This window comes from Chrysemys picta, chromosome 3 (assembly GCF_011386835.1).
Source record: "Chrysemys picta bellii isolate R12L10 chromosome 3, ASM1138683v2, whole genome shotgun sequence".
Taxonomy (NCBI): Eukaryota; Metazoa; Chordata; order Testudines; family Emydidae; genus Chrysemys; species Chrysemys picta.
In genome coordinates, this window is record NC_088793.1 from 64,381,279 (window position 1) to 64,405,372 (window position 24,094).

General features: G+C 42.4%; 1 protein-coding gene across 3 annotated transcripts in view; it reads left to right on the plus strand.

Annotated features, from left to right (window-relative positions):
* BCKDHB (branched chain keto acid dehydrogenase E1 subunit beta) overlaps positions 1–24,094 on the plus strand; it is a 268,552-nt gene that overhangs the window by 77,527 nt on the left and 166,931 nt on the right. The window lies entirely within an intron of this gene.

Here is a 24,094-nt window from a genome sequence, read left to right on the forward strand (position 1 = left end):
TTTACAATAGTTAGCTAACGGTACAAACAACATTTGGAAAGATCATTAAATGGTCCACCGAGACCCTCAGCAATTTTCAAGTGGTACGTGGAAAAAAAAAAGTTGGAGAACCACTGATCTATATCAAACCTGCCCTAGCTCAAGCTATTTATGAAAGTGTCATTGGCTTCTTGTCAGCAGGTGGTAGTTTCACAATTGTTTCCTGTCAGATGAGCTGTTCCCCTTATGTAACATTTTCCATGCAGAAAGCTGTGTTCAGAGAATGTTAGGCTATCTGGTTAAGCTGTCAGCAGTTAAGACATGCTAAAGTGAAGGTTGTGCATATACATTGTGATTAGGTTGTATTTAATAACCTATCAGCTCATTAAGTCCTGCATCACAAATACAACACATCTTAAAATCACTTCTGCATCCTCATGCATATGTGCACCTTGTAGATTTTATCATTCTTCTTCAATTTCCCTATTATATCATAATGAACCTACAGAAACAAGGAGGGAGAAATTTTTTTTAGGGTGGCATAAGTAGGAGGATAATTAGGATTACATTTGTAAAAAGGTAACTTTAGAGGATAAAATTCTGACCCCATTGAAATCAATAGGAAGTTCTGTGATTGTCTTCACCGACTGACTGGGATTTCACCCAGAATAAACACCGGGAAGGCTTTTAAAAAGCATTTCTCAACCATGGAGGATGAGATGGGGGATTGGGTACAGGTTTTTCATGTGTCTTAGTCAGGAAGCTCCCCATCTCCCTGGAATAGGAAAAAATGGAAAAACCTTTCCTTCTTCCCACAGATATCCCTTGAAATACTTCCCCTTCTTATCTAGCTACTTGCTTTAAGGAGAGCTCTGGCATGAATTCTCTTTCCAGCTGCTGGCTGAGCAGCTCCTCTGAGGGATTGGAAATGAGGGCAGCAGGGCAGTTAACCTCTTCCTTGCCTGATTTAATGAATTTTTGATGTGTATATATACCTCCTCTCACTTTGGCAGACATGTTCTTTTCTTCCAGTTTGTTTAGCTGCTCTCCCCTTCCCTTTTGCTAACACTTGTCGCCTACTGCTAGGGCCGAGGGGGGGGGGGGGAAAGGGGAGCCGGTACAAATTACTGGGGCCCGGCGGTCCGGAAGGGGGCCCGGGGACCCGGCTTCCCCAGCTCCCCCCCCCCACCCTTGTCGGCCCTGTTTAGCCGTTCCGCCCTTGCTGGGGGGCCCGAAAATTTTTTTTCACCGGGGCCCAAACCCGCTCTCGGCGGCCCTGCCTACTGCCCATTACACCCTGCCCCAATATTTTAGCTGCTTTTCCATTTTTCTTTGCACCACTTCCCCTGTCATTACTAGTTGCAGATAGCTGAGGGCTTTTGCTCAGGACTCCTAGCTCTCTAGCTTCTGCTCTGAGGACCACTCCTTTCCTTGCAAAGCCCTGACTAGGGATTCTGTCCCAGTCTTTGGTGTTACCCTTCAGAGTTTGCAGGAACTCTCAACACTGCTTGCTGTATGCCTGGCTTTCCCTTTTAGAAAAGAAATACATGTAGGGTAGAACTCTGTGATCAGCTTTTAATGTTTTTTAGTTTAGTGGACTGACTCCTGATTTACACCTGTGCAACAGAGCACAATTTGGCCTATAAAGAGCCCAGACACTGAAAATATGATGACTTAAAGTCTTTCTGGGCATGTGATGTTTTTCTATACCAGGAGCTTCCTAACAATTTCTCTCTCAAACTTTTTACGTGCCTCGTGTATAAACTACATGTGCAGCGTGACCTTACTTAACTGCACATTTCATGAACTGAGCAAGAAAATACATAAACTCTACAGTATGTGGAAATAATGCAGTTTTCAGAGGCTCATAACTTAGTCAAATCAAAATCATTTTTCTCTACAAAACACAAAGCTACAGAATTGTTCCCGAGACAATTGTAAGATTTTATTTCTAATGGGCAAAGTGAATTTCCCCCCTTTTCATACTTAGAAATAAATGAACTGGATTTACTCAGGTCTCCCCAGAAAATTTTGTCTTCAGGCAAAGCTTGGAGTGTTTCAGTCCTAAGGGTGAAAGTCTTGAAAAACTGAAAGCAGAAGGTTAGAATAGAAACTTTTGTGCCTCCTGAACAAGAATGGGGAATGTGGGGCTTGTGCCTTGATTCTGCAGTTGGATTTGTACAGTAGACACTTTTATCAATGACCTTGAAGAAAACATAAAATCATCACTGATAAAGTTTCACCTGGATCTGGATCACTTGTTATGATGGGGGCAAGCAAACATTATGTGTTTTAATATAGCTAAGTGTAAATGTATATATCTAGGAACAGAGAATATAGGCTATACTTCTAGGACTCTAACCTGGGAAGTAGTGACTAAAAATGATTTGGGTTCATGATGGATAATCAGCTGAACAGGAGTTCCAGGAGTGATGCTGTTGCCAAAAGGGCTAATGCAATTCCTGGATGTGTAAATGGGGGGAATCTTGAGAAGCAGTACAAAGGTTATTTTATCTCTCTATTTGGCACTGCTGTAATACTGTGTCCAGTTTAGGTGTCTACAATGCAAGGAAGATATTGATACGTTGGAGAAAGCTCAGAGAAGAGCCATGAGCCTCAAGGAGTTGTCTATTTAGTATAACAAAGAGAAGGTTAAGGGGTGACTTGACTACAGTCTATAAGAACCTATGTGGGGAGCAAATATTTGATAATGGGCGCTTCAGTCTAGCTGAGAACAACATGATCCAATGGCTGGAAGTTGAAGCTAGACAAATTAAGACTGGAAATAAGGTGTACATTTTTAACAGTCAGGGTAATTAATCATTGGAACAATTTATCAAAGGTTGTGTTGGATTTTCCATCATTGGCAATTTTTAAATCCAGACTGGATGTTTTTCTAAAAGCTGTGCTCTAGGGATTATTTTGAGGAAGTTCTATGGACTCGGTAATACAGGTAGTCAGACTAGATGATTACGATGGTCCCATCTGGCCCTGGAGTTTATAAATCTATAAAAACAAAAGTCTCCACATGATTAAAAGATCAGAGGTTAGAAAATAGTGGTATTGGGCTTCTAGTAATTTTATGATAGTATAAACAATGTTACTGAAAGTGCTATTGTGACTTCCTTCTAAATGTCAGAGCTGTTTAGAAAATATCCAAATAAGAGAAGAGGTTTTTGTTTTTAAAAGATAATTAACAATCTGTGTGGTGCCAAGAGCACATAATGATTATGAATCAAGGGAGAAAATGAGTCACCTTGACATTATCAGGTTTAGGCATCTTGTGGCTTATCTATTCTGATGTCTTTTGACCTTTTCAGTTTCATTTAATTGTACTATATATGACATCTGTGATGTAGAAATAAATATGACTTGCATCAATGGTTGTTATAGTGACAAGGCAGGTGAGATGAAAAGCATGGTTTTTTTTAAAGTGTTCAAACTACTCTTTTAGACAAATGCAGCATATTTGCAGCCTCTTGTAACTTGTACTTACACTGGTACTATATAAAATTCATGGTTTTTTGGGGTTTGGTTTTTTTGAGAGAATGAAAATTGTTTTTTGATTGCTCTGCTGAAATTTGTTCAAAAGATTTTAGTTTTAAACATTCAGTACTAAGAGAGTGACTGTTTAGTGCAAATTTTAAACCAGTTTTGTCTGGATTTAGTTAAATACAATTCTATGGGAGAGAATAGATAAACTAATTTAATGCCATATGTTTTCACTGTGTCTGGTAAATGAAGGTTTTGCAATGGTGCTGAGAGAAACTCCTTTCAAGGCTGAGCTTTTCTTAAAACTCTTTATTTTATTACCATCAGTGCAACTATAGATTGTGCTTTAAAAGTGATAGGAATTCAAGGAAAGCTGATCCAAAACAAACAACATAATATTGCCAAGGAAGCAGAACCATTCAGCCAGAATGACAAAATAACTGATTATCATCATAATATCTTATATTGTATAGGCCTTTCAGCTCAAAAAAACTATGTGCCCCATCCTTCTCTACATGGGAATAAGCCCTAGAGGAAAGAGTTTCACCTCACAGTTGCCTTTGAATTCTTTAACTGAGAGGGCAAATAGATATAGTTTCCAAACCCTTCTGTGCAAGAAGCCATGGATTATTTTATTTGTGGAACCTCATTACATCTTCATGAAACACCTACCAAGGGCATACCCATCTGCCAGGCACCTCCTGGATGGCAGCCCCTCCAGGGGAAACACTACAATGTAGGTTTTTCTGTAATTGGCTGTATTAATTTGCACCTCACTCCCTGCTGCATTGTGGTGTGTGAGAGAATCTGGAGAAACCAACTGGATCTCCAGTTTCTAGCACACCTCATTCAATGCATGGTGTTGATTTCAACTGGAATAATGGGTTTTTGGCATCCCTGAAAATCAGGCCCATAATTCTTTATTTTTCTTCCCTTTTACAACCATTTTTGTGATTAAAAGAGATGGTTACAGGAAGAATGTATTTAGTTATACATCTAAATACAGTAACTCCTCGCTTAGCATTGTAGTTATGTTCCTAAAAAATGCTTCTTTAAGCAAAATGATGTTAAGCGAATCCAATTTCCCCATAAGAATTAATGTAAAGGGGAGCGGGTTTTAAGTTCCAGGAAAATTTTTCTCACCAGACAAAAGACACACTCACTCTCTCTCTCTCTCTCTCTCTCTCTCTCTATATATATATATACACACACACACACACACACACACACACACACACACACACACACCACACAATAAGTTTTAAACAAACTATTTAATACTGTACACAGCAATGATGATTGTGAAGCTTGGTTGAGGTGGTGAAGTCAGAGGATGGGATATTTCCCAGGGATTGCCTTATTGCTAAATGATGCCCTCAAGGGTTAACACGTTGTTAATGTAGCCTCACACTCTACAAGGCAGCACGAATGGAGGGAGGGGAATCAGCATGGCAGAGAGACAGACAGACACACTCCCTCTGTGTGTGTGTGTGTGTGTGTGTGTGTGTGAGAGAGAGATGTGCATTGCCCCTTTAAGTACAGTGACCCCACTCTAAGTACATTGCCTTTTTAAGTAGATCAGCAAACTGAGACAGCTGCTGCTGCCAGCAAGCTCCCTCAGTCCTGAGCCCTGTAGGTTCCGCTCCCCTAGGGTTACCATACGTCCGGGTTTCCCCGGACATGTCCGGCTTTTGGGTCTTTAAATAGCCGTCCGGGGGGAATTTGTCAAAAGCTAAAAATGTCTGGGATTTCCCCCAGACGGCTATTTAAAGACCCAAAAGCGGCTGACAGGGCAGTCGAGCCGGCTGAAAGCGGTACTGGGAGCAGCCTGGAGCAGCTGCGAGCGGTGGGTGCGGGCAGTCCGGCTCCCCCTGCCTGGGGCTCTCCTCGCCTGCCGGGGAGCACAGGCTCCTCCTCTGCAGCACTGCCTGCCGTGGGGCTGGGGCTCTCCCGGGGCTCTGCCCTGCACGCGCCCAGCACCCCCGGGGCTGCTCCTGCCTCCCTGGGCTGGCCCCAGATCCCCTCCCCTGGGGGGATGGGGTCCTGCTGCGGCTTGCACCCCTCTGCCTCCCCCCTGGGGCTGCCTGCCCCGCGGAGTTGAGGCCATGCCACCCCTTCCCCAGCTTCCCCCTCCAGCAGCCCCCGCACCGCCCTGCCGGGCCTGCTCAGCCCTCGGCCCCACCGGGTCCTGTCCTGCCTCATGCAACCTGCCCCAACCGTGTGGCGTCTCGGCCCGGGGGGGACTGGGAGAGCCGCAGCAAAGCCCCTCCCTGAGCTGGTGCAGGAGACGAGCCTGGCTCTCAGCTCAGGCTCCAGCATCAGCCTGCAGCGGGGAGCGGAGCCACCCCTCGCCGGCTCGGCTCAGCCCAGCCCCACTCTTAAAGGGACAGGGACCCCACCGTGGCTCAGCCCGGCCTGGGGCACGTGGGGGTGTCACCTCTCCCCCCACCTGGGGGGCCCGGCGAGGGGGGTGCTCGGCCCCATAGCAGCGCAGCGGGGAGGCCAGCGATGCACCTTACTCTCTCCTGCACTGCCAGCCACGGTCTTGCCTCCTTTCCCCAGCTCTGTGAGGCAGTGTACACCTCAGAGCAGCAAATGGTAGCAGATTCTGCTGTCTCCAAGCAGAGTCTAGCCCTGAGTGTTTATTTCCACAGCAGTGAGTTTTCGGTTTGGTGCATTCACTCCTGATCTCCCTGGTAAAGTGTAACAAAAGCCCTTGGCATTCATTTTCTCAGTGTTTCTGGGAATACCTTTTTCAGTTTCATAGATTGATCTAGGATCTTTCTTTTGCTGTTTCCGGACAGAACTGTTGACAGAAGGGAGATACGTCCCTGACTAGAGGGCAGGAAGCAAATTTGACTAGATCAGTTGTGACTTCCTTTTTATTTGTTACTATAAAATGTATTACACACAAATAGATTGCTAATGAACTTCCATCTTTGGGTTTCTGGAAAACAACTCACTCCAATACTTGGAAGATGCAGGGACCTTTGGTCTTGAAAAATGAAACATCAGACTCATTAATTTGGGGGAAGTGCAGTGGTCCATTTATGAAATTTCTTAAAAACATAATTCAAAAAATCCTTCTGAGACTGTATTTTAATGCTGAGATCCCAATAGCCTTACTATAGAAATAGAAAGTAAAACAAAGACATTCTTGATCCAGGTCAGTTAGAGCAGTGGTTGTCAATCTTTCCAGACTACTGTACCTCCTTCAGGAGGCTGATTTGTCTTGAGTACCCCTCACTTAAAAACTACTTGCTTACAAAATCAGACATAAAAATACAAGTATCACAGCACAGTATTACTGAAAATTTTTTTATTTTCTCATTTTTACCATATAAATTATCAAATAAATCACGACTCCCAGATTGAGAAACACTGGTATAGTATATAGAGCAGTATAAACAAGTCACTGTCTACAATGATGGTTGCATATGCTTCAATACTTAGTTTGGCAAGGCCTTCTATATCAAAGTTACACACATTTTTACACAATATCAGGCAAACCAGCTTGGATCTCTCACTATTCATGTCTCTGTACTAATTGTGCTCTGCATCATTTCACAAAAAAGTTATTTAACTGAGCTTGAAATTTGTCATTATACTGAGATTTCTAAAAATACCCTTCTAGAAAAACTTCCATTTGGTTTCCCAGTAAAGAAAATGACTTTATATAGCTTGTTTGTTTGAACTTCGAGTCCCTGAAATGACACTGCCTTGGTTAGTGTTGTGCCCCACAGTACTCATGATGGGTTGGATTGTCACAGCCCAGCTCAGCCACACAAGGGAGTAAATATTATCTTTTCCAAGTAGATCCCGCTGATATGGGGATGCCCCTTTAAAGGAAGGCCACGGGACAGGTATGGACAGGGGAGTCCCTCCAGTGGAGGGAGAGGTGAGTGTCAGAGGTAGGGTTACCATACGTCCGGATTTTCTCAGACATGTCCGGCTTTTTGGTCCTCAAATCCCCGTCTGGGAGGAATTTCCAAAAAGCCGAACATGTCCGGGAAAATAGGGAGGCATGGTAAGGGGACCGCCTCCTCCCCGGGCTCCAACTTTCCCGGCTCCCGCCGCTCTCCACCGCAGCAGGGGCTGAAGCAACTTCCCCAGCGCAGCAGCAGCCGGGAGGCGGGAGGGAGGAGGGGGAATGTGGGGTGCTCAGGGGAGGGGGTGGAGAAGGGGCGGAGTTGGGGTGGAGAAGGGGCGGAGTTGGGGCGGGGAAGAGGCGGAGTTTGGGCGGGGCTGGGGGTGGGGAAGGGGCGGAGTTGGGGCAGGGGTGGGGTCCCGTGGAGTGTCCTCTTTTTGCACTATTGAAATATGGTAACCCTAGCTCCCCTCCCCTGAAGATAAGGTACAGGAGATGGGGGTATAGGAGTGGGGGAAGGGGGGACACCCTGACATTAGCACCCCCCTCCCCCCGCACAGCAAGCAGGAGGCTCCTGGGAGCAGCTCCAAGGCTGTGGGCAGGAGCAGCACATGGCAGTGGGGGCAGGGACAGCTGAACTGCTGGCAATTGGTAGCCTGCTGGGTGGCTGCCGCACAGGGAACTTAGGAGAGCAGGGAGCTAATGGGGGGGCTGCTGGTCCACTCTGATTCCAAGCCCCCACCAGCTAGCTCTAACTGGCTGCTTTTTCTGCAAGCACTGGACAAAGCAGGCAGCTGCCAAACAATGTTATAAGGGAGCATTGCACAACTTTAAACGAGCATGTTCTCTAATTGATCAGCAACGAAACAACATTAAGTGGGATGATTTTAAGTGAGGAGTTACTATAATGTAAACAGGCACACACAAAAGTATACAAGCAAACAGGAAGATTGCTCCTGTTATACTGTTAGTAATAAGTTAACCCAGCATTTGCTATAATAAATTATTATGTAAACATGTACATGTACAGCAGCGCGCGCGCTCTCTCTCTCTCAGCTTGGTGTGGCATATCTCAGCAGCTATTTATGTTTGGAGGTGATATAAGCGCTCATGCTTCAGGGCAACCTCTAATTAGTAGGAAGAAACTTTCCTTGTTGCCAGATTATTCTACTCTCAGCTTTCTTGCACCGTACTCTGAAACATCTGCTACTGGTCACTGAAGGAGACAGGACACCCTGCTAGATAGCTTGATCTAGAACGGCAGTTTGTGGCTGCATTATGTTTCTCCAGATTGGTTTTGTGCCCTTGATGTGGTTGAACTGCTCTTTCCTGTGTGAAATGTTTTGGATCACAGTTTTATAAGTGATTTAGCCCACATTAGGAACTAAACTGAGCTTCTTGATTGCTTTTAGGGGAGGAGACAGGGGAAAACTATTTTATTTGGAAAAAAATTGTCCATATAATCAGGATTTATATTGCATTTTTCATGCTTGGAACTTGGAATGTTTTCAGTGTAGGGTAAGTAACAGTATCTCATTTTATAGATGGGAAAACTGAGTCTTACCCAAGTCATAGATCAAGTTGGTGGCCGAGTCAGGCTCATAACTTGATTTCCTAACTACTAGACCTGTGCGCTGTACATCACCAGGCAATGTACGTATAGTAACTACTTCTCATCAGAGTTTCCTGAGGATTTAACTATTGACCACAACAATATAAGGGAAACATTATACTTAACGAAACTTCTTACGTTTGTGAGAACTAGCTGATATATCACACAAGTTGGTTACAGTTAAACTAGGAGATTTTTTTAATGGGGGATGGGGAAGGGTAACTAGTGGGTGGATAGGAGGGGAAAATAGATGGGAGCTAGTATGGGGGTCAGAGTGGAGATACAAAATTATATATCTTCTAAACTTCCCATGTGTACCTGTTGCACAATTTAATACATTTTCCTTCAGTCTTTTGCTAAAATGACTGAACGTGGTCCTGGCAGCGACAATAAATCCTTAGCCTGTCTGCTGAAACTGCCTGTGAGGGTGCCAATTAATGTCAAATGTTGTGATGAGCAACAGAATGAATTGTTGATGGCAGAAACCACAATTCAATATTTCTGTGCTTCTGTGGTTTAACACACAACTTCCAGAAAGAAAGTTTTTTAGGGATGTCGATTAATTGCAGTTAACTCACGCAGTTGACTCACGCAATTAACTCAAAATGAATCACAATTAAAAAAATTAATTGCGATTTAATCGCAGTTTTAATTGCACTGTTAAACAATAGAATACCAGTTGACATTTATTAAGTATTTTTGAATGTTTTTCTACATTTTAAAATATATTGATTTCAATTACAACACAGAATACAAAGTGTATAATGCTCACTTTATATTATTTTTATTACAGATATTTGCACTGTAAAAATGATAAAAGAAATAGTGTTTTTCAGTTCATCTCATACAATACCATAATGCAATCTCTTTATTGTGAAAGTGCAACTTACAATTGTAGATTTTTTTTGTTAAGTAACTGCACTCAAAAACAAAACAATGTAAAACTTCAGAGCCTACAAGTCCACACAGTCCTACTTCTTGTTCAACCAATCACTAAGACAAACAAGTTTGTTTACATTTACAGGAGATAATGCTGCCCTATTCTTATTTACAATGTCACCTGAAAGTGAGAACAGGCGTTCGCATGGCAATTTTGTAGCCAGCATTGCAAGGTATTTATGTGCCAGATATGCTAAACATTTCTATGCCCCTTCATGCTTCGGCCACCATACCAGAGGACATGCTTCCATGCTGATGACACTCATTAAAAAAATGTGTTAATTAAATTTGTGACTGAACTCTTTGGGGGAGAATAGTATGTCTCCTGATCTGTTTTACCCACATTTTGCCATATATTTCATGTTATAACAGTCTAGGATGATGACCCAGCACATGTTGTTCATTTTAAGAACACTTTCACTGCAGATCTGACAAAACGGAAAGAAGGTACCAATGTGAGATTTCTAAAGATAGCTACAGCGCTTGACCCAAGGTTTAAGAATCTGAAGTGCCTTCCAAAATCTGAGGCACTAGGTGTGCATGCTTTCAGAAGTCTTAAAAGGGCAACATTCTAATGTGGAAACTACAGAACCCGAACCACCAAAAAAGAAAATCAACCTTCTTCTGGTGGCATTTTGACTCAGATGATGAAAGTAAACATGAGTCGGTCTGCACTGCTTTGGATCATTATCGAGGAGAACCCCTCAGTAGCATGGACGCATGTCTTTTGGAATGATGGTTGAAACATGAAGGGACATATGAATCTCTAATGCATCTGGCACATAAATATCTTGTGATGCCGGCTACAATGGTGCCATGTGAACACCTGTTCTCACTTTCAGGTGACATTGTAAACAAGAAGTGGACAGCATTCTCTCCTGTAAATATCAACAAACTTGTTTGTCTGAGTGACTGACTGAACAAGAAGTAGGACTTAGTGGACCTGTAGGCTCTAAAGTTTTACATTGTTTTATTTTTTAATACAGTTTTTTTGTACATAAATCTACATTTGTAAGTTCAACTTTCATGATACTTGCATGAGGTGAATAGAAAAATGCTATTTTTATAGCACAAATATTTATAAAAAAATAAATACAAAGTGAGCACTGTACACTTTGTGTTCTGTTGTAATTGAAATCAATATATTTGAAAATTTAGAAAAACATTTAAATAAATGGTATTCTGTTATTGTTTAACAGTGCGATTAAAAAAAATAATTGTGATTTAATCACTTGACAGCCCTAAAAGTTTTACATGTATATTAAACTTAAACCATTTGTTACTTTGCCAGATAATTTGTTGTGTGTGTGGGAGGAACAGAGAGAGAAAGTGTGTGTGTAATAAAAAAAAAATCCTGGACTACAAAAAAATTCATGGTTGTTATGTAAATGTACTACTCTTCCACAGTGTAACAAGCTATAGCAAGGATTGGCAACCTTTGGCATGCGGCCCGCCGGTTTGCTTACCTGCCATATCCACAAGTACGGCTGATCGCGGCAGAACCTGCGGACGTGGCAGGTAAACAAACTGGCCCAGCCCGCCAGGGTGCTTACCCTGGCGGGCTGCGTGCCAAAGATTGCCGATCCCTGAGCTACAGGCACCTCAGTGCAGAAATTATTGGTGGGACTTTTTGGCCTGTGTTATGCAGGAGGTCAAAATATCTGAGCATAAAAGTCCCTTCTAGCTTTAAAATCTATGGCTATATTAACTTAAATATGCTATAGCTTTCTGCAAAATTTACAATGTGTTTTTTTTTGCGAACAGTAAGAATATGGAAAGTGTCAGGAAAAAAGATTGGAAAATTCTACAATTAATGCATTTTTTAACACTGTTTCATATCACCTTCTAGTGGTTGGTCCACTCGGAGGATAAAAGCTTGTTATTTCTGTAGCTAACAATTGTATTCCTTAACTGAGGAGGTAAAGATCTGTCCTTTTGGACAGAGAAATCCCTTAGGGGAGGATTTATTAAAAAGAATAGTCTATATCCTAGTAAAGAGGAGAGGATAGAAGTTTTTAAAACACAGGTAGGAACTGAAGAGAAACAGTCAAATTAAAAGGAGTCTCATTTAATTACATCTCATGAAGGCAGACAATGAAATGTTGACAGATTTTACAAGTGCTTGTATACAAATGCTAGAAGTCAAAAGAGTGTAAGATGGGTGAACCTGAGTGCCTGGAATTAAATGAGGCTATTGATAGGCACCACAGAACCTTGGTGGAATGATGATAAACAGTGGAACTTGGTAATAGCGGGATACAAAATTTACAGGAATGATAAGTAGGTTGCACTGGTGCGGGAGTCGCACTATATGTGAAAGACAACATAGGGTCAAATATAGTGAACTTAAATGACTCAGACTGTACCATAGCTATGGATAGAAAAGCCATGTTTGAATAATGAGTATAGTAATCGGAATATACTGCCAACCACCAAACAAGTATGGTGACTGTGATTGTGAAATACTCAGAGATTTTAGAAAGGTTACAAAAACCTTAATAAAGGGGATTTCAACCATCCCCATATTGACTGGATATATTTCTTTGCATGACATGATGCAGAGAGGAACTTTCTAGACACCATAAATGATTGTTTCTCAGAGCAACTCATCCTGGAAGATAAGAGGAGAGGCAGTTTCAGAAATTAGTCATCCCAAAGCACATACTGCACTCCCTAATGTGGTAGTCTCATCACAATATTGTGTCTGGGCTGCCCTTCCATCTTCCCACATCTTCAATGATAATCACATCAGATGCATCTGGTCTAGATGGGGTTATATCTAAACAGTTTGAGGTCCATTGGTTCCCTACAGAAAAAGTTACACATCAGTGGCCTTGAGCTAAAGGCCATCACTTTTGGCTCCAGTTCAATCCACATTAGAATATTTGCTGCATCTTAAATCTTCTGGTTTCTGGATGTCCTTTAAGAGTTCACTCTTCTCTTATACACTTCTACCTCGATATAACGCTGTCCTCGGGAGCCAAAAAATCTTACCGCGTTATAGGTGAAATCGCGTTATATCGAACTTGCTTTGATCCACCGGAGTGCGCAACCCCGCCCCCCTGGAACACTGCTTTACCATGTTATATCCGAATTCGTGTTATATCGGGTTGTGTTATATTGGGGTAGAGGTGTATCTGTAAATCATTCTGTTATGCCCTCACCCAAAATCTTGTCTAAGGTGGTTGTGACCGGTTTCCCCTGGGGTGCCAACTGGAACTAGAGTACCATTGAGCCTCCCTGACCCACCAGCCTGGGCTCCCTTTTACACTGTACTACTTTGACAAGCTGCCAAGCTCTCTCCAGGCTCTAGCCTGCACTTTCACCAGCACACATACACGTAGGGACACACCCAGCTGCAGTTACATGTAGATGCTCTGACCAGCTACTGCATGGGAAGGTTCCAGCTAGGGTACTTTCCAGCTACTCAGGCATGCACCCCCTCTGGAGTGTAAACCCAAAATTATACTGCCTTGCACTGCACAGGGAACTGTATAGTGTAAGCTCACGAAATTCACCCCCTCCCTCAATGTGGAGAGGAATATACAACAGCTTTCTGCCCCGAGTTATGACTCCGACACATTGATTTTAGATAAAGCAAAAACAAGTTTATTAACTACAAAAGATAGATTGTAAGTAATTATAAAGGATAGCAAAGAGATCAAAGCAGATTATCTAGTAAATAAACAAAAATGCAAACTAAGTTTAATATACTACATAGGTTGGATATGAATAGCAAATTCTCACCCTAAGTGATGATACATGCAGGCTCCAGATTTTTAAGGGGCAAGATGCACTTGCGTACAGCTTGGAATCCCCAGGTGTTCCATTCACAGATTAAAAATCCCTTTAACTGGGTCCAGCACTTTCCCCAGTTGGTGTTTGTTCCTCAGGTGTTTCCAGGCATCTTCTTGGGTGGGGGAGTCAGTGAAGAACCAAGATGATGTCACTTCCCTGTCTTATATAGCTTTTGTATAGGGCAGGAACCATTTGTTTCAAAGCTTGGTTCCCATGCCAGTCAGTGGAAACATACTGACATCCCTGTCATGTCCCTGTAGTGTCACAGCAGCCATTACTTGGCGGCTGTCTGTAGCATCCTCAGGAAGGCTTCCGAGGTGGGAGATAAGCTTCTCCTAAGGCCTATTGTTTTCTTTAATGGCTCATTAACTTGAATGGACCCTTCCCAGCCAGCCATCTAGACTGAGAGTCTTTTGCATAGTAGGTGTTGCCCAGAAATAGCCATATGTGAAATAGGTACATAGTCAATATTCATAACTTTGGATATAAAAATGATACATATATACAAATAGGATAATCAAATTCAGCAGATGATAACCTTTCCATTGACATCTCACATGACTTATCTTGCATAAAGTACATCATAGCTATGTCAACCATATATTCTTCACAGTGATATTATGGGGTGCAGTGTCACAGTGGTTACTAAATTCCACATTAACCAGTCAGTCAGTTTACCTATATTTTTTCCAAAACTACATAATCATCCAGATGAGACTAGATTACACATCCCAGATGCAGAATGGGCTCTAACCTATCATATAGATAGAACTAGAGTTTAGGTAGTCCCCTAGTCTATCAATCCCTTACCCAAGAGTAAGGCAGAACTGTTGGGCTCCAGACTACAGCAGTGGAATCTCCTGGCAGGTGATGTTAGGGTTTCCATGTTCCGTGACTGTCAAAAGGATCTTGTCCCATTCTTCTTCACGGAAGGTGATCTTGTAGCCTGCAACAACATCGATGGTGTGATGGCAGGCCTCAACATCGTTCACGATCCAGATGAGTGGAGACTGTTCATTGATTCTTCGAAGACGAGTCTTAAAGCTGTTTTACTGCATAATGGCAATGTTTTGCCATCAATTCCAGTTGGTCATGCAGTCCATATGAAGGAAACCTATGACAACATGAAACAACTTTTGAGTTGAATAAACTATGACCAACATCAGTGGCAGCTTTGTGGCGATTTGAAGGTTGTTGCTCTCTTGCTTGGTCTGCAGACTGGATACACAAAGTACTGCTGTTTTCTCTGCGAATGGGATAGTCGTGCAAGAGATTCCCACTACATCAAGAAAGATTGGCCACTCTGACAGTCATTGGAGCCTGGGAGGAAAAGTGTTCAGCATCCACCACTTGTTGAATCAAGGAAGATGTTGTTACCACCCTTACACATCAAGCTGGGTCTGATGAAGAACTTTGTCAAGGCCATTGACAAAACACAAGCAGTTTTCAAGTACCTCCGTGGAAAATTTCCAAGGTTAAGTAAAGCTAAGGCTTGGTCTACACTAAACCCCCAAATCGAACTAAGGTACGCAACTTCAGCTACGTGAATAACGTAGCTGAAGTTCGAAGTACCTTAGTTCGAACTTACCTCGGTCCACACGCGGCAGGCAGGCTCCCCCGTCGACTCCGCGGTACTCCTCTCGCCGAGCTGGAGTACCGCAGTTGACGGCGAGCACTTCCGGGTTCGACTTATCGCGTCCAGACAAGACGCGATAAGTCGAACCCAGAAGTTCGATTGCCAGCCGCCGAACTAGCGGCTGGGTATAGACGTACCCTAAGATAAAGGAAGGTGTCTTTGTTGGTCCTCAGATTCGTGAACTTCTTTGAGATGATGCATTTGACCATGCACTGCGTGGCAAGGAAAAGACAGCATGGAAAGCCTTCCAGTTAGTGGCAATAAATTTTCTCGGAAACAACAAGGCAGACAACTACAGGTTGTTGGTGGAAAACCTCCTCAAGGCATACAAAAGCCTTGGTTGCAACATGTCACTAAAGATACATTTTTTGCACTCTCATCTAGATTTTTTCCACCGAACTGCGGAGCTGTGAGCGACGAGCACGGCGAGCGATTTCACCAGGACATTGCAACAATGGAGAAACGCTATCAGGGCAAATGGAGCCCATCAATGCTTGCAGACTATTGCTGGACAGTGACAAGAGATGCTCCATTTAATGAATAGAAGAGACAAGCCAAGAAGTGCCGAGTAGACATTGAATAGGACTAAACGATGTACATAATAGATTTTTGCCTTTTGTTTCATAATAAATTTTATTTATATAACCCTTTTGCTGATTTTTAAAGTGTTACATAAACAGGACAGGTGAAATATTATCATGTAAAGCAACCATAAACACATGAAAAGACCTAGGTTTACAATTTATGATTAAAACTCTACTATCTACACAATATCCATAGACATAAAATGTCAAAACTTAAATATCTTAGAAACAGTAGCCAATCAGTTGTTTTAATTGTCATATTTAAATTCAGCACATCAAAATACATAATAAATAGCACATTTTATCTCTGAAGCAGACGACTTCTCAAAAATTGTAGACCAGTGTAATTGGAGTTCTTTGAGATGGACTCTGCATGCTCACACTCCTTTCCTGGCTTCCCCTCTTCTTCAAAGTCCTTATTTCTATGCAGGACCTGACAGGGAGGTGAAGGAAACTGATTTGGCAGGAGCTCCAAGCCTCCTTTTATAGCCTCTCATTCAGAATGTTCACAAATGTGAAAAGGAGGGGCTAGAGGGGCATGTGATCAGTCCAATAAGCACGGTTAGAGTTCTGCCCTCTAACCTGCACTTGGCCAGTGCATCCCATGAATGTGAAAATGCAGAGTCCAGTTACAGTTACTTCATTTCTCATTAAAGATGTCCATGCATTATTATTATTATTTAAAATAATTAGGAAAATATCAATATTCAAAAATAATTGTTCCTATAAGGCAGACTCTAAAAAACACCAAGTACCGCACACCATTGAACAATGCAAGATCATATAAAGTCTGTCATTTCATCAATGGACAATGTTATGCACCAGCCTTGTTATCCCAAATGGAGTTTCCCATGCATTTTAATCCAAACAGGCTGATTAAGATAAAACAATAAGATAAATTTATTAACTACCAAAAGAAAATAAATATTTTAAGTGACACAGGTAATGAGGCATAAAAGTCAGAGTTAGTTACAAAAGGCATAAAAGATAAAACACAAGTTAATACCCAACTTAAGAAGCTAAGTGAACTTAAAAGCAAAAAGGTTTTGTCTCACCATATGCTTACAGCAGTCTGCACTGGCTGAAAAGCCTTCTACCCAGGACCACCCCTCCTCCAGTTCAATGATGCTTTCTTTCTCTTTCGAAAGTTGTAGCTTCCGAGAGTAGAGATGGGGAGAGAGAGGTGAGGTGTTGTGTGTGTCCTCTGTTCTTGTACCATTTCCCCCCCCTTTGAGGAATATCTTCATCTGGGGTACATGTTCAGCAGAACATATGGGGAATGGAAACCCCCAGCAGTGTCTTTGCCAATATGTAATGTCCTTGCTCACACCCTTTTTCTTGCCAAGAAATGACTGCTTAACTTGGTGATAGCCCACTTGACTTTGTTGACACATGGCTTGGGTGTTGGTCAGTCTTTTGTTTCTGAGAAACAGGTTTGGGCCAGATTTTCTAAACTTGAAGCATGTTACAGCATTGTGTTATAGTAGAATCCTATACCGGGGTGGCCAACCTATGGATCCAGAGCCACATGCGGCTCTTCAGAAGTTAATATGCAGCTACTTGTATAGGCACCGACTCTGGGGCTGGAGCTACAGGCACCAACTTTCCAATATGCCGGGGGGTTCTCACTGCTCAACCCCTGATTCTGCTACAGGCCCTGTCCCCACTCCACCCCTCCCCCCCCCCGGGCCTGCTATGCCCTCGCTCCTCCCCGTCCGAGCCTCCTGCATGCCACGAAACAGCTGATTGGGGGGTGCAGAGGGAGGAGGCGCTGATCTGTGGGGCTGCCGGTGGGTGGGAGGTGCTGGGGGTTGGGTGGGGGAGCTGATGCGGGGTTGCTGACATATTATTGTGGCTCTTTGGCAATGTACATTGATAAATTCTGGCTCCTTCTCGGGCTCAAGTTGGCCAGCCCTGTCCTATACCTTTACGTACAATGTTGATATACATGTTTTACCAGGACAGTAATGTTCAGTAGATTGAATTTTAAAATGATGCCTCACAAGACATACTCATACAAAATTTATCATAGTCTTGTAAAAATGGTGAACATAATAGTATAGATATAGACCATCACAGTGCTGTGGGGTGCAGAGCAAAAGGCTGCAAAGAGATATTTGAAAAAGACTTGAGTGAAGAAAATCATTGTGAAAAGTCATCTGCTATGTGCTACAGTGGTAAAATAGTTTACTACTTAACAGAGCATTTAAGTAGTATGGCTGGAAATTGTGACTTGAAAATGCCAGGCCTAAATGAATTACATCACCAGGGTTATAACTGATCACAGATGTCCTTGGTAGAGGCTTTTATATTCTGCAAAAGGAGGGGGGGAAAAAAAGAAAAAGAAAAAAAGGAGTGAACGAGAGACATTGTCTGTGTGAATTTAAGCTACGATTTTATTTAGACATCTCTTTGACTCAAGCTAATGAGCCAACTGGGAATTTTCAAGAGCTTGGAAAAATACTTTTGGTCCCTCAAAAATGCACTTTTATGTTTGTTTTACCAGAAGGATTTGCAGTGTGTTTGACAATTAAATAGTGAATGGCGCTAGAGGCTTTGAAAACCCTGAATGTTTCAGAAATCCAGTGTTGTGTTTTAAAACAAATTAAGGGTCAAAGTCTTCTCCCAGGTAAGCTCACGCTGCTCAATTTATCTGAGGACTCATCTTTGCCCTGAATTGAAAGTAAGGATTTTGGCTATATTCTGTATGAGACTAAAAGATAACTGTGTTGTTCAGTCTCTCTTGAAGTGCTGTTTTCAAGCATCCTCACTACTTTGAATGAAAAATGGTGTTATATCTTCTGAATCGGTGCATCAATAAATAACATGTGAAATCTTCATAGTGGTTTCAAATGTAAACATAGAATCATAGAAATGTAGGGCAGGAAGGGAATTTGAGAGGTCTCCTAGTCTATCTGCCTGTGCTGAGGCAGGACCAAGTATACCTAGTATTCCTGACAGTTGCTTGTCTAACCTGTGCTTAAAACGTCCATGTTTATTCCATGGCTTTTCTTGGTAACCTATTCTATTGCTAAACTATCCTTATAATTAGGAACATCTTTTTAACATCTAACTTAAATCTCCCTTGCTGCAGATGAAGCTGATTATTTCTTGTCCTACCTTCAGTGAACACGGAGAACAATTAATCATAGTCCTCTTTTTTTATAACAGCCCATAGCATATTTGACGACTATCAGGCTCCCTTCTCCCGCCCTGTCTTCCTTTCTCTAGTCTAAACATACCCAGTTTTTTAACCTTTCCTCATATGTCAGGTTTTCTGAACCTTTTATTATTTTTGTTGCTCTCCTCTGGACTCTCTCCAGTTTGTCCGCATCTTTCCTAAAGCGTGGTACTCAAAACTGGACAGACTACTCTAGCTGTGTCCTCATCAATGCCAAGCAAAACAGGACAGTTATCTCCTGTGTCTTGCATACGATACTCCTATTAATATACCCTAGAAGTATGGCCTTTTTCACAACTGCATCACATTGTTGGCTCATATTCAATTTGTGATCCACTTTAACCCCCAGATTCTTTTCATCAGTAAAAAGCAACAGAGGGTCCTGTGGCACCTTTGAGACTAACAGAAGTACTGGGAGCATAAGCTTTCGTGGGTAAGAACCTCACTTCTTCAGATGAGAAGTGAGGTTCTTACCCACGAAAGCTTATGCTCCCAGTACTTCTGTTAGTCTCAAAGGTGCCACAGGACCCTCTGTTGCTTTTTACAGATTCAGACTAACACGGCTACCCCTCTGATACTTTTCATCAGTACTACTGCCTACCCAGTTGTTCCCCATTTTGGATTTGAGCCTTCGATTTTTTTTTCTCAAGTGTAATACCTTACACTTGTCTTTATTGAATCTTATCTTGTTGATTTCAGATCAGTTCTCCAGTTTGTCAAAGTCATTTTGAATTCCATTCCTGTCCTCCAAACTGCTTGCAACTCTTTCCAGCTTAGCGTCTGTAACACTGCAGACCAGGTGGCAGCTCATGCCAAGGCCCATAGGCCTCACTGAACACTAAAAAATATATAGCTGGAGCCAGTCAGGGTCACCTGTGTGTTAGTATTGTTAAAATAGGTATTAAGTTATAAAAATGTGTTTAGTGTGTTTAGACTTTATGAAATGCTTGTAGTGTGCTACATATATTAATCTCACTGTACCCCATGTTATAAGGTGATATTAAGTGTTTGCATTGTAATGTTCTTAATTGTGTAAGTCATCAAACAGGAAAGAAGCATTAATTAATGTAAAATGCTGGCTTCCTATAGAAAGTGTTAGGTCCTGCCCACGAAGAAGGCCCATTGAAACTGAATGAGCTGTTGTGAAACAAAGGCTTTGTTAATTGCATCCTCCCCTTTCCATGAAGAGGACATGTATGCATGAACTCATCCCATAAGATTGAACTCTGGAGGGAAGGGAATAAATATCCCTAACAAGAATAAACTGGATCTTTAAGCTGCTTGGACTCAAAGGGGCAAGAATTAATAAGCATGAGCAAAAGATCCCCAGTGCTTGGCCTGGGTTAGCCCTAAAGGACATATAGGACTTGCATATTACTGCAGCTTCTATCACCTTTTGGAACGTAAGACTGTAACACATTTGTGTATTTGTATGCCTTGTAAATAACTCATTTCTTTTTCTTAGTTAATAAATCTTTAGACCGTTTATTATAGGATTAGCTATAAACGTTGTCTTTGGTGTAAAGTGAAGTTGATCTGGGGTAAGTGACTGGCCCTTTGGGATTGGGAGTAACCTGAATATTATTGTGATTTTTGGTGTAAGGGTCCAGTTCTCACCAAGGCAGGCTTGCCTAGGTGGCAAGATAGACCAGAATACCCAAGGAGACTGTCTCTGACTCCATGGCTAGGTTATTAGAGTGCCTGAGGAGTTTACACTTGTACTTGTTTGATGAAATCTAAGTATAGAATTCATAGCCAGTTGCGGGTTTGTGCCCTGCTTCTTAACAGTCTTCCCTGAGGTGGGTACTCATGCTCCTGAGACACTTCAGATAGCTTGTGACACTGTCATCTGCAAAATTTATAAGCATACTTTCCACTCCATTTCCCAAGTAATTAATGAAAATGTTGAATAGCACCAGACGCAGGACACACCCTTACAGGATTCGACTAGATATAGCCTCCTAATTTGACAGCAAACTTTTGATAATTACTCTGAGTATGGTTTTTCAACATGTTGTGCATCTACCTTATAGTAATTTCATCTAGACCAGTAGTGCTCAAACTTTCCCAGTCGTGCCCTCCCCCTTCTCCCAGTAACAGAATCTGTCACGTTCCCCCTCCATTACTGCACAGCCAAGGCTTCCTCAGCAGTGGAGTTTGGACTGAAGGCAGGGATGGGGGAGGAGTTAGGCCTGGGGGTGGAGCAGGGCTGGAAGCATGGCTCTCCCTCCCTGCCCCGCTGCATGCCCTCCCAAATGTTCCTCTGCACTTCCCGAGTGCGGTGTGCCCCACACTTGGAGAACCACTGGTCCCTAGTTTGCTTATGAGAATGTCAATGGGACAGTGTAAAAAGCCTTGGTAAAATCAAGATATTTCACGTTTACTGCTTCCCCTGTATCCAATAGGCCAGTAACCCTGTCCAAGAAGGAAATTAGGTTGCACTACCATGATTTATTCTTGGCTATAAAAGATTTGACAAATATAATAATCAGAGATACAGGAGCCGACTCCCTGGGTGCTCCGGGGCTGGAGCACCCATGGAAAAAACTAGTGGGTGCTCAGCATCCACCAGCCATAGCTGATCGGTGGTGCCACTGAGCAGCAGTTTGGTGGCTCGGGGAGTGGCTTGGGGCAGGGTGGAGAGCAATGACTGGGCAGGGGCCTCAGGGAGGGCATGGGGCGGGGATGGGAAGAGGCAGAGCGAGGGTGGAGACTTGGGGGAAAGGGTGGAGTGGGGCAAGGCCTTGGGCAGAACAGGGGTGGAGCACCCCCAGGCATAACTAAAAGTCAGTGCCTCTGATCAGAGGTGAGTTCTTATCTTCTTGATTATGTGGTGCATGGAAGTGCTTGGTTCAGATATGTTGAAGATAGAATTTATGCCACTTCACAGCTTGAAGAGAAGAGCTAAATGGTAGTATTTGTCATAGTGACTCATGTATATTCCCTTACTAAAGCTGCCATTAAATGCCCCAAACCTGTGTAGACATAAGCATGTGCCTAACTTAATGCCCTGTGAACCACTTAGATAACGTTAAGCATGTGTGTAAGTCTTCACAGGATCAGACCTAATAGTGTGTGTGAGCGTGTTTGTAAATATGACGATGGGATTTTTAAATGTGATAGTCATTTATATTTTACATGTACATTTTCCAAGTCCTGTGCAAACTAGAAATGGAACAAAACCTGAACCAGTTCTAATTTTGGGGAGATGGGTCAGAAGCTGAATTTGAATAATCAGATTGGTCAGTTACATCGCCTGCTGCTTGGGAAATCCAAGAGCAGAAGTGGGAATAAGACCCCCTAAAGCTGAATGAAGAACCCTTCACTTTTAAGGAATCTAACAGTTATGTCCTTTTCATTGTGTTCTGTAGTTTAATCTAACATTGTCAATCAACTTTCAATTTAATTTATTTTTTAGAATAAAGTTTGACCTCTAGAGCAGGTCAAATAGCAGAAAAAAAATTGTTTGAAATATAGTCAATGATTGCAATTTTAAAAAAATAATAATGTATTTGCTGAGGGCTCAGTCGTTTCTTTGCTCAGAACCTGGAGCAAGGAATAGTGTGGTGGTATATTTCTCCTGAAGCAGACGAGGCTTTGAGAGTCACACTCTATCTTCCAGGTTCCCCATTGTTCTGAGGAGATGAAGTCTGCCCATTCAGAGCTGCCACAATTGCCAGGTCTGCCCATGCAGAGCTGCTTGCAGGATCAGGGCTTCACTTTGTATTTGGGGAGCGGGACAGGCAGAGAGAACTTTTCAGGTAGCAGATAAGATCTTGAGGAAATAAGTTGGTTGCTTTTATCTAAATCCTGGTTGGAAAGTTGGCTTCATAATGTGCACTTTTATTGAGTCTCCGCAGAAAAACCAAGAATTTGAAAAGGCATAGAAACTGAAGCATCCTCTCATGTCTCAGTGATCCCTTCAGAATATGACAGAGGCATTTTACTAGTGCAGTGTATGAAAGCAATTATTTGAATAACTCTCCTTCAAGCAGTTGTCATTTCTTATTTTTAAAATCAACCTACCAAGAGTGCAATTTCACCTTCATCATACGCTGGACTAAGGGAAAAGGCAGGGAATCTGTAGTCTTACACCAGTGGTATTATTAAGGTTTTCTGTTTTGTGATCCAAGCTCAGAAATAGGAGATGTAGATTTTTGGAAAGGTGATCCCATCTTTACAGCGGAATATTCCAGCATTTACTTCTAGTTGTAGAAGGCCCCGAGATTGATCTTAAAATCCTGACATGATCTATATAGAAATCTATTTTAGATAATTTTTAAATGTTTGTTAGGTAGCATTTTCTTTGCCCTCAAAGTCCCCTTTGGTTAGACTGATAATATTGATGTATTCTGGCTTTAAAGATAGAAACATATGAAAATGAGTACCAAGCAAACTTTTAAAAACCTCTCTGAAACACTTCTTTTTTTTCCTGTTTAATATGTGATTATGGACAATGAAGGAGATATCTATAATTTTAAGGCAGTAAGGGAACAATAGCTGAACCATTAATTGGGAAGAGGCTTTCCCAGGTGCCAGCTAAAAGTTTGTGGACGCAGGAAAAGAAAAAGAGGGTTTAAGTGCAGCCATTTAAGTGTTAGAGACAAAGCATATCACTAACCTTACATGGGGCAACCAATTCCCCATCACCGTTCTGCGTCTGATCTTGTTGCATAAGCAAAAGTTCGCATGGCGTGAGCTCAAAGGGACAGACGGCCCCACGGTCAGTCCTCCTCCGATACCCCAATAGAGATTTCAAAAGGTCTCTTACCTCTGAGTTGGCGCCTGGGGTTCAAAAGGGGACGGTCCGTAATAGCGGTCACTGCCTCAGCCAGGCGTAGCCATCCGAGTCACACGGCACCAAATATTGTGGAAGAAACAAACTTTACTTTTAGGTTGGAAGCAACAAAATCAGAAACAGCTTTATTCAGGACATGCAATTGCAAGGGAAGAACACAGCTGATAGACAGCATCTCTGCCTTAGTTTCTTCAAAGTACAAGCAAA